The sequence below is a fragment of the Podarcis vaucheri genome (assembly GCF_965113315.1).
Source record: "Podarcis vaucheri genome assembly, chromosome: 5".
Classification (NCBI taxonomy): Eukaryota; Metazoa; Chordata; class Lepidosauria; order Squamata; family Lacertidae; genus Podarcis; species Podarcis vaucheri.
Genome location: NC_138763.1, coordinates 70,295,331 through 70,305,088, shown reverse-complemented (window position 1 = coordinate 70,305,088; position 9,758 = coordinate 70,295,331). Strand labels below are relative to the sequence as shown.

General features: G+C 40.7%; 1 long non-coding RNA gene across 1 annotated transcript in view; it reads right to left on the bottom strand.

Annotated features, from left to right (window-relative positions):
• Positions 1–6,194: 6,194 nt before the first annotated feature.
• LOC309533565 overlaps positions 6,195–9,758 on the bottom strand; it is a 30,347-nt gene continuing 26,783 nt past the window's right edge. The window contains exons 2-3 of the long non-coding RNA XR_014220285.1: positions 8,689–8,858; positions 6,195–6,981 (exon numbers count right to left, since the gene is read on the bottom strand). This is a non-coding gene — a long non-coding RNA (uncharacterized lncRNA). The remainder of the gene's footprint in view (positions 6,982–8,688; positions 8,859–9,758) is intronic.

Here is a 9,758-nt window from a genome sequence, read left to right as displayed (position 1 = left end):
TGCATTTGGATGATTATCTGAGCAAAGCTCCCTTTCCTTCTTTCCAAATATCCCACTGACACATCATGGATTCCCCCTCCCTTCTTTGCCTCAGGTAGTGCTGTGTATTAAAATGACTGAGAAAGCAACCTTATATGGTTTATTTTCCTTCCCAGTCACAAGAAGAAGGAATAATCTATTCTTGATGAAAAAGATAGTGCTCATTCCCTTGCTTATTGAATTTGGGGCAATCTCATGGTATGCTTGAAGTAGATTCTGAAGCCTGTGATACTCAAGCCAATGTAACTTGAAAATATTGACTAACAGTGTGGCCTTAACCATGTCTACTCAGAAGTAGGGATGGATGATTCTGTCAATTTCAGTTCCATCAATTGCTCATTTTTGCAACCTGAAATTCAGTCCTTCAGTTTGCATATTTACTTTTAATTTGTTAACATTTTAGCGTGAGATTCTCTTAATAAAGACATATCTGTATACAGTTTTGATTAATATACACTCATTTAAAGACATATCTGTATACAGTTTTGATTAATATACACACATTTGCAAGAAATGTTAGCCAGTGTAGGACATTTTTACATGTTCTTTTCACTTGTGTGCATTCTCCTAATATTTGGTTGGAGAAATGGAGTGCAAAATTCACATAATCCTTGTGTTTCAGTTGACGTTTGTTCGAGAAGTTAGAACTAGGTAGTTTCTCATTAAAATGCTGACTGAATCTTTCTTCAGAAGTTTGTTCTATTTAACTCAATGTGGCTTACTCTTAGGTAAGTGGAATTATGATTGCAGTCTAAGTTAGGAAGACCATTCCCACTGTTTCCTCAGTGTTCACTAGTCCCTATTTCAATACTCATCAGAGTTCTATTCAACTGGCTAGATTTGTCTTTTGTTGTTTGTCACCCTTTATCTGTGGTTTACAGTTGTTATGTGTGACTTGTTGGACATATCTGCAGTTGGGTGAGAGTACAGATGCTTGATGAATTTAATATTCATGGATTCAGATACAAACTGACTTAAACTTCGCCTTATAGTCCAGTGTGATTATCTTTGTTCTTCCACCAGTTTTCATACTTCCCAAATGATCTGATCCAGTTATCCGCTGCAAAAAATGTATCAAAATACATTTATAAAACTCTATTTTAATACCAGGTTTTGGTTTCTTTTCTTTTCAAATGCAGATCATTGTGACTCATGGATGGTGCAGTCATGCAGTCGATCACATTAGCATTGCTTGTTTACATCTATTAATGCACAGACACTTTGATAATGGAACCCCTGGGTGGTTAAGTCCAGTCAAAGGAGACTTTGGGGTTGCGGCGCTCATCTCTCTTTCAGGCTGAGGGAACTGCCGTTTGTCCACAGACAGCTTTCCGGGTCATGTGGCCAGCATGACTAAACTGCTTCAGGCACAACGGAACACTGTGACAGAAACCAGAGTGCATGGAAATGCCGTTTACCTTCCCGCGGCACAGGTACCTATTTATCTACTTGCACTGGTGTGCTTTCAAACTGGTAGGTTGGCAGGAGCTGGGACAAGGCAACGGGAGCTCACCCTGTCATGTGGATTCAAACCGCCGGCCTTCCAACCAGCAAGCCCAAGAGGCTCAGTGGTTTAGACCACCGTACAACCTGCATAAACAAAGAGCTTGTCAGTCTGCACACACACACGTACAACCTTCAGAAAAGAGGTGAATTCCCAATGTTTATTTATATTAAGGATTGTGTTCAATGCCGTCATTCAGCTGCCAATAAGACTGCCATCTGTGAAATGAAGAAACTATTTCCATCAACTTCCCCTCTTCTCTGCAGAGACACTGAAAACAATTCCCTTCGTATTCCACTGATGGAAGCTTTACCGACAGGGAATGACACCAATGAATGTAACCCTACGACTTTATTTAATAAAAGGTGTATACCACTTGCATGGGGGGGGGGGAGAGAGAGCATTATTTATTCTGCTCTTCCTTCAAGGAATGCATGACAGTGTACAGTCCATTGTTTCCTTGCAGCAACCCTGTGACATAAGTCAGGCAGAAATATAGTGACTAAATGAACTTCACATGGTTGGACCTCAGTCATAGTCCAGTATAGTCCACACTAAACCACACTGGTTGGCTTTTCATCAGTTCCACTTTCAAAACAAAGTCTGATAACCAAGAACTACATAATCCAGAGAGATATTTTGATGCGGTGAATTTTGTAGACATCTTTGGGTACAGATAGACCTTTTTCAATGTCAGCTATACACATGTGGCATTCTAGTCACATAAGTGCATCTCCTTCCTTTTACGAAACAGGACAATATATGTAATGAAACCTAAGTAGACATCAGCTCTTGTTGTCTTCAGCTGGGATATTAATACTATTCACAAACCTTGCTGCTTTGGATTTTTCTTTCTTCTACGAATGGCTCTGACTTAGAAAAGCAAAAAGGCAGGATGGATCCCTTCATTGAGTGCTCTTGGGAGCGAAAGAAGGACAGCAATATTAATGCAGTGTTCTGTGCCTGTCTAACCAAATTTTGTGCTTAGTTACATGCCTGCCACTGAAATAAAAATCTAGCTCAGAGGATCAAAATAGGTTGGAATGGTTCCCAATACATATTTTTTAAGCCCCACATTATTTCTCTCTGCCTTGGCAAGCAATGTTGGAAGACTAACATGAATGCAAAAGGGTTACCAAGATGACATCTGACCGAAGTATCTGAACAATCTTTGTATTAACTGATTCCACAAGTTCAGAATACCCTTTGCCAAGCATTAGGCTCTGAGCTTTTATCTTTGGAATAGAAATAGGGAAGCTGTGGTCTCCAGATGTTGCTGGATGTCAGCTCCCATCAGCCCCAGCCAATGATCAGGGGTGATGGGCCTGGAGTCTGGCAACATCTGGAGGGCCACAGCTTGTTTGCCAGCAAAATTTGGAGCTAAACTGCAAGAAGAAGGAGCTCATGGTAGGCATATGAAGCCATTAGACATTTACAACTCTTTAAGGACACTTCCATATGGCAGTTTAGGGCCAGACTGGCATTATTGCAGGTGTATACAGCAACTTGTTCTTGACACAGTGATAGTGCATTAGTGGTGAATATATTCTGCTTTGGTTTGTTCTATAATACCTCCCCAATGCTGCTGCATCATTGATGTCTGGAGGGGCTATAGAGTAACAAAATTTCAGACAAAATAAACCAGAACATTTGTAGTTTTAAAAATTGTGGATTTCAGCAGGAAATGTAGTGGTTGGGGATGAGGCAGTGTGACTCCCCCAAAATACTTGCAGGCCTGAACAGTTTTGGAGGCAGGATTGCTTGTGACTGTGATAGTATTAGGAGCACAAATGATCATGAATGCACAATTTAAAAAGATTATGGAGTGTTCTACAGTGGCTATGCGATGCATTCCTCATAAAAATGCCATTTGATATTTCTCTCCCTGTTTAATCTGAATTTACCTTTTATTTTTTATTTTACTTGTTGTGTTTTCTGTGGAAATTGTAAACCCTGATTCAATGGGAATGTGGAAGCTGCACAAAACTTGCATCAATGAAGAACACTGAGTCCAGTACCAGAAAAGACAACAATTACTTTTCTCACTCCCCCACCCCCACCGAACTATCCTTCTGAGAATTATATCCATCAGTTTCAATTAGATATATAAAAACCACCATCTCCATCAGAGTAATTTCTTGGGACTCAAGTTTTTTCTTTCTCAATAAGTTATACTGCAACATTTCTCAATTTGCAAACCAGAGATAATTGATTATGTGCACACACACACACACTTCATTATCAAAAAGACAAATGGTTTTATTTCTTATTTTTCACAATGGTAAGCAGAAATGATTTAGACTGGTGATAAAAATGATGTCTGGAGGAGATTTAAACAAAACAACTTACATTGCAATCCTTTACATGCCTTTTCCAAAGTCCCATTTAGTTCAGGCAGGCTTGATCCCAGGTAACAGGGTATGGGATTGCAGGCTTAAGAGTGCTAAGAAAGAATCACAATCATTAAAAAAGTTAACTGTTGCCATCAACACATCACCTGAAGAATCGATCAAATTTCTACAAACTAACATTAATGTGCTATCTAGAAGTGCTAAAGAGCATATTAACCTTGGGAAGTAAACACTTATAATAGAAAAAAAAAAGTATGTGGCGATGTGATGGTTTTATGAATTGCAAGGAATATTCTCTGGAAAGCATCTTTTATGATGTTCAGTTAAATTATTCACTATGGGTAACTATTATTTTGCATTGCATAAACCAACCACTCAGGCATGAGATTGAAATCATGTTTGCAATAATTAAAAATATGTACATGGATTTGTGCTCGAGTATCCAAGATTAAACTGTACATTATAAGGACATAGTTATTTACCTGTTCTAGTAAGCTATGCCTAGGAGATAAGTAGATGCTTCCTACCACTCTGTATGCTTGTAACTTCCTTGTTTGCTTATGAAAATCGTGGGAAACACACAGTTCAATGGCACCTGCTTTGCATGCCAAGTCCTAGGTTCCATTGCTGGCACTGCCCATTAAAGGGAGCTCCTCTACATGAGAAATACCTCTGCTTGGAACCTTTGAGAGCTACTGCCTAGATATATGAATACAGTGGTACCTCGGGTTAAGAACTTAATTCATTTTGGAGGTTTGTTCTTAACCTGAAACTGTTCTTAACCTGAAGCACCACTTTAGCTAATGGAGCCTCCTGCTGCTACTGCGCCGCCGCTGCATGATTTCTGTTCTCATCCTGAAGCAAAGTTCTTAAACCGAGGTAATATTTCTGGGTTAGCGGAGTCTGTAACCTGCAGCGTATGTAACCTGAAGTGTATGTAACCCGAGGTACCACTGTACATTGTTTCTGACTCTGTATAGGAAGTTTCATATATTCACATATTTTTCTTTCATTCGTTGCTTGATTATGTATGAAGATGTACACGGATCCGATAAATTTTCCTGAACATCAACTTTTTGAAATTCTAAAGCAATATCATCACTATAGTTCCACTTAAGGCTTTGCATAGTCCCCCACCCCATCCGGACCTGGGCTCCCGAATCAGGACCACCTGACCCAGGACAACACAATCCATTCCTGAAATATTTTGGGAGTTGGGCTAATCTTTAATAAGGACTGATCTTTTAAACATATGGATGAGAGGAGGCAGGGGAAGGAGGGACATTATCTACTTCCCCGCCTCTCAAATGAAAACAAGAAGGTTCAATCCTGCAAGAGAAGCAGCATCCTGCTGCCCACAGAGGATTCAGTCCTGTGGAAGCACAACTTCTCAAGAGCCTTCCCTCTTGCAAAGCAGCATTCTGCAGTATTGGACCCCATGCTCTTGATCAGAAGGAAGGAAAGAGCATCCTACAGCCTGCAGGATTTAATTTTCCACTGAGCAGCTGTTGGACAAAGTGTGCTGCACCCTCCAACTCACAGAACATAAACCTCTGCTCAACAGCTGGTGGTAGCCATCTATTCCCCTCACATAACTTGCAATACAAATCTACTTAGATCCAGAGTAGACAACGTGGTGCCTTCCAGGTGTTTGGAACTCCAAAACCTATCATCTCCAACCAGCATGGCCAATGGCTAGGAATGATGGGAGTTGTAGTGCAAACATCTGGAGGATTACCCTTAACTTAGATGGCATTTTGTTTAGAATACAGTGGTGCCCCGCAAGACGAATGCCTCGCAAGACGGAAAACCCGCTAGACGAAAGGGTTTTCCATTTTTGAGCTGCTTCGCAAGATGATTTTCCCTATGGGCTTGCTTTGCAAGATGAAAACGTCTTGCAAGTGTTCCGATTTTTTCCGCTCCCCCCCTTTTTCTAAGCCGCTAAGCCGCTAATAGCCTTTTAGCCGCTAATCCGCTAAGCCTTTAATAGCCGCTAATAGCCTTTTAGCTGCTAATCCGCTAAACCTTTAATAGCCGCTAAGCCTTTAATAGCCACTAAGCCTTTAATAGCCACTAAGCCTTTAATAGCCGCTAAACCGCTAATAGCCCTAATCTGCTAAGCCGCTAATAGGGTTGCTTCGCAAGACGAAAAAACTGCTAGATGCAGAGGCTTGCGGAACGGATTAATTTCGTCTTGCGAGGCACCACTGTAGAAACACAGGACTATCAAATAATAGTGAAACTGCAATAGGTTTGTTATATATCACAATGATGGCAAATAGCCTAATCCATGTAGATGGTGCACTTGCAGGCAGGGATGGGTAAGGAATTTCATTGGGCAAATTCCTTCCTGAATTGGATCTGATCCACATCTCAAGGACCAATGTGCAGATCAGAACACAGCTTCCCACCAGATTTCACACACCTGTGAATTTTGTGGTGGAGTTCTTGACTTTAAAAAAAGAGCAAAAGCAAAATGCATATGAAATTGGTATTTTAGGATTGGATGCATTTAGAAATGAGTACTTAGAGAGAAAATTTGCATATGTATTTAAATATAAAATGTGTGATTAAACAAAAACGCAGATTAATGTGGAAATTGGACAGAAAAGACTTAATGAATACATCTGCCCATCCCTTTGGGTAGCACACAAGAACAAATTTTAAAGACTAGTTGGTATCAATTAGGCAATTCCAGAGAAAGTAATTTGAAAAACTCAGCCTAACTCTCTAGTTTTACTCCCATTTGGGGACGTATACCCCAATTACTTCCCTGACATGCTGGATTTTATCCTTACGTCCATACTTTAATTATAGAGATGGAAGCTTGATGAAGTAGAACAGTGATGTGCCAAAGGTCACTGCAGGAGAAGCAGAACAGAAGTTCCCCAAATGACAAAGTGAATTTCTCTTCACGCTGTAACGTTATTCACTGATTAATTATCGATCTCTTTTAAGTCACCTCTAGAACTTTCAAGTCTCGGTCAAGATCCTTATGCTGCATCTTGAGCACATTCATTCCTCTCCCTTCCTCTGTCTCTGCAAGAATGAGGAGAAGCACCTTTCTGTTGCCTCCATACTCAGCATCTCAAACGGAATAACGAAACAATCCTACGGAGGTTGTAAGGGAAGCGAGATTCCTTGGAGGAGAAACTGCAAATTTCTAAGCCCTGCCAGGGTGGAAAGTGTGGCGGAGTAGCCTGATCCACTCTCCCACAGATGGTTGTTTCCTAATTTTCCTCTGATTGACTGTAGTGTTGGGGTGGTGGTGAAGGGAAATTCATGCTGCCAGCTCCAGAGCTCTTGAAGGCATTTTTTTCCTGCCAAGTTAAGGTGCTTGTAGGTATGGGTTATCAATTCAATTCAATTTGCATCCATACTTTCTGAAACAACGTGCAAGCTGAGACACAAGCCATCCTTCAAAATGTACACTTCTCTGCAATTTCACAACAAAGTTCTCCAGCCAGGAAGTGTTTACAAAAAGTTACATCTGAAGTGTGCATACAGATGCATGAATTGTTGGGGGGGGGATGAATCATATTGCAGAAAAGAGCTTTGCAAAAGTGTGTATATTGCATGCAAAATAGGTCTACATTTGAAGACATCTACACTGAAATATTGACGAGGACATTTAAAGAATAAGAATAATCACAAGCAAATGTGGAAAACTTAGTTTGAAACTGGAAAAATGAAAAACCGAGAGAAACCAAAATTGACCGAGTCACCCATCCCCAGATAACTGTCAGGGGATTGAAAAGACTTTGTGGCCAAAAAAGCCACCTCTATTGGTCTGTCACCCCCTCCCAAACTGTATTACCTGGGTTATGAATGTGCCCTAAAGACATTAAAGCAAAGATTATGGGATAACACACACAGTGACTTGCGATCTCGATCACAAGCAGTCTGTAGTCCGCTGGCAGTAGGAGTACAATATGGGCATGTCTTTAAGTTAACATCTTACATGAAAAACCTGACAGTACCAAACTATCAAAGGCTTTTCACCAAAGCCAGACTAAACGTCTTTCCTTCTGCAGTGTTGGATGGCAGGTTGAGAGGAGTTCCCTACCAGGACAGACTTTGCTCGTGTGCTCAAGACATCAATTCCATAAAACATATTTTGTTGCACTGTGCAAAATATGAGCAAGCCAGGGCTGAACTGATATTACCCTTGCTGGTACCTTTCCCAGGAAAATCAGAGGCTCACTATGTCAGGTTCCTATTGGAAGACCGGACAAATGCTAGAACATTAGCAGTGGCAAAGTTTTTATTGGTGGTTGCAAGAACCAACGATCCCTATATTCTGAACAAAATGCTTGTTTAACCTGGAGGTACGCTGTATGAATTGTGTATTGCTTTGTAGCGATTTGTTGGGTATCTGGACCGTAATATAGATTGATGATGATGATGATGACTTTGTATTCCTGAAGGAACACAAGGCCAACTCTGATCAGCCCTGGCATGCTCCTTTTCAGCTGTACTGTCATCAGAACACTGATGGAGGAGGAGAAACATGGATGGGGTCACTTTCTGCCACCGCAATAAAAAAAGTCTCTGGCTGTGGAGCTTCTCCTCCTGATCACGGACTACCTCTCCTATGCCCTCTCCCAGGGAACTAAGGATTGGTTTGGTTTTCTTTCAACTGGTTTGATAAAACGGCTTGAATATTTCTGCATGGTCTCTTTGAAACCATCTGTGAAGGAGCATAACGTTGTCTTCGTTTGTGCATGAATGTAAATTAGAAGTAAAAGCCTCTCAATTTTCATTTCATTGAACTTGACTGAGTACGGCACTTACATTTTCTGAATGGCCCCTTGCTGCTGCTTTTAAAAATGTCTGTCGGTTCGTTGTACAGCATCGTAATTTCTGTTGCATGGGGAGCATTTTACGACGGCTGCGGTGTTCACAGTAGTACAAGCATGGCTTCTGGCAACGCACATCCTACCCAAGTCACCATTAGGAGGATTCTAAAGATAAGGAGGGAAGAGGAAAGAGGAAAGAGAAAAACATTGCGCACAAACATTTTAGCTTCACAGCTGGGGTACATCAGTTCTAAACTATTAAAAACACCCAGAGAGAAAGAGAGAGAAAGTATATCTGCTTTTAAGTCATCACATTATGTACCAACTAAATCCCTTTCCTAATAACAAAACCCAGCAAAACAAATTGGTGAAAAAATAAGTTTGATCACCCTTGGTAATTTAATAAACCTTTGCGCAATTGATTTTAAACAGGACTCCCCGCTGACCAAGTTCTGTCTAAAAAAAATCAATGCTGAGATATAGTGTTTTGTTATTAAGACCACAGAGATCTCTTAAACTGTTGTTTGTAGGTTTTGAGTGTTGACTTCATAGAACGGCTTAATGGTATTTTTGAGGCTTAGTATTTAATACTGAAAATTATAGCATTCACATCAATCATTTACCTGATTCCCTTGCAGCCATCTTTAAATTATAGTTTGCTTTGATGGGAGCTGTGACTTCACCATCGTCTTCAGAAGAAGGGCGGTATAAAAATGTAATACATAAAATAATAATAAATTCACAGAATGATTTCTTATTTAGGTTCTTGATTCACACAGACATCTTGCCATAAGAAAGCCTGTCATAGCTGCAGGAAGGACTGGCAGGGCCCATCACAGGCCATGGAATATTGAGGGGATCATTGAAAATTTTGGGGGGCCTTGATCCCTGGTCGCCTGCCCCCCAATGGCTCCTTGTTGTGGAGACTTATTATGCATCCAATGACAGTGATGGATCTAGGAGTAGCCCCAGATTACATACCTTTTTCTTCAGAGGAAGTGTAAACCCATCCAGAGCAACTAAACTGCCAAATCTTCATCTGGGAACCACCCACCAACAGACCCT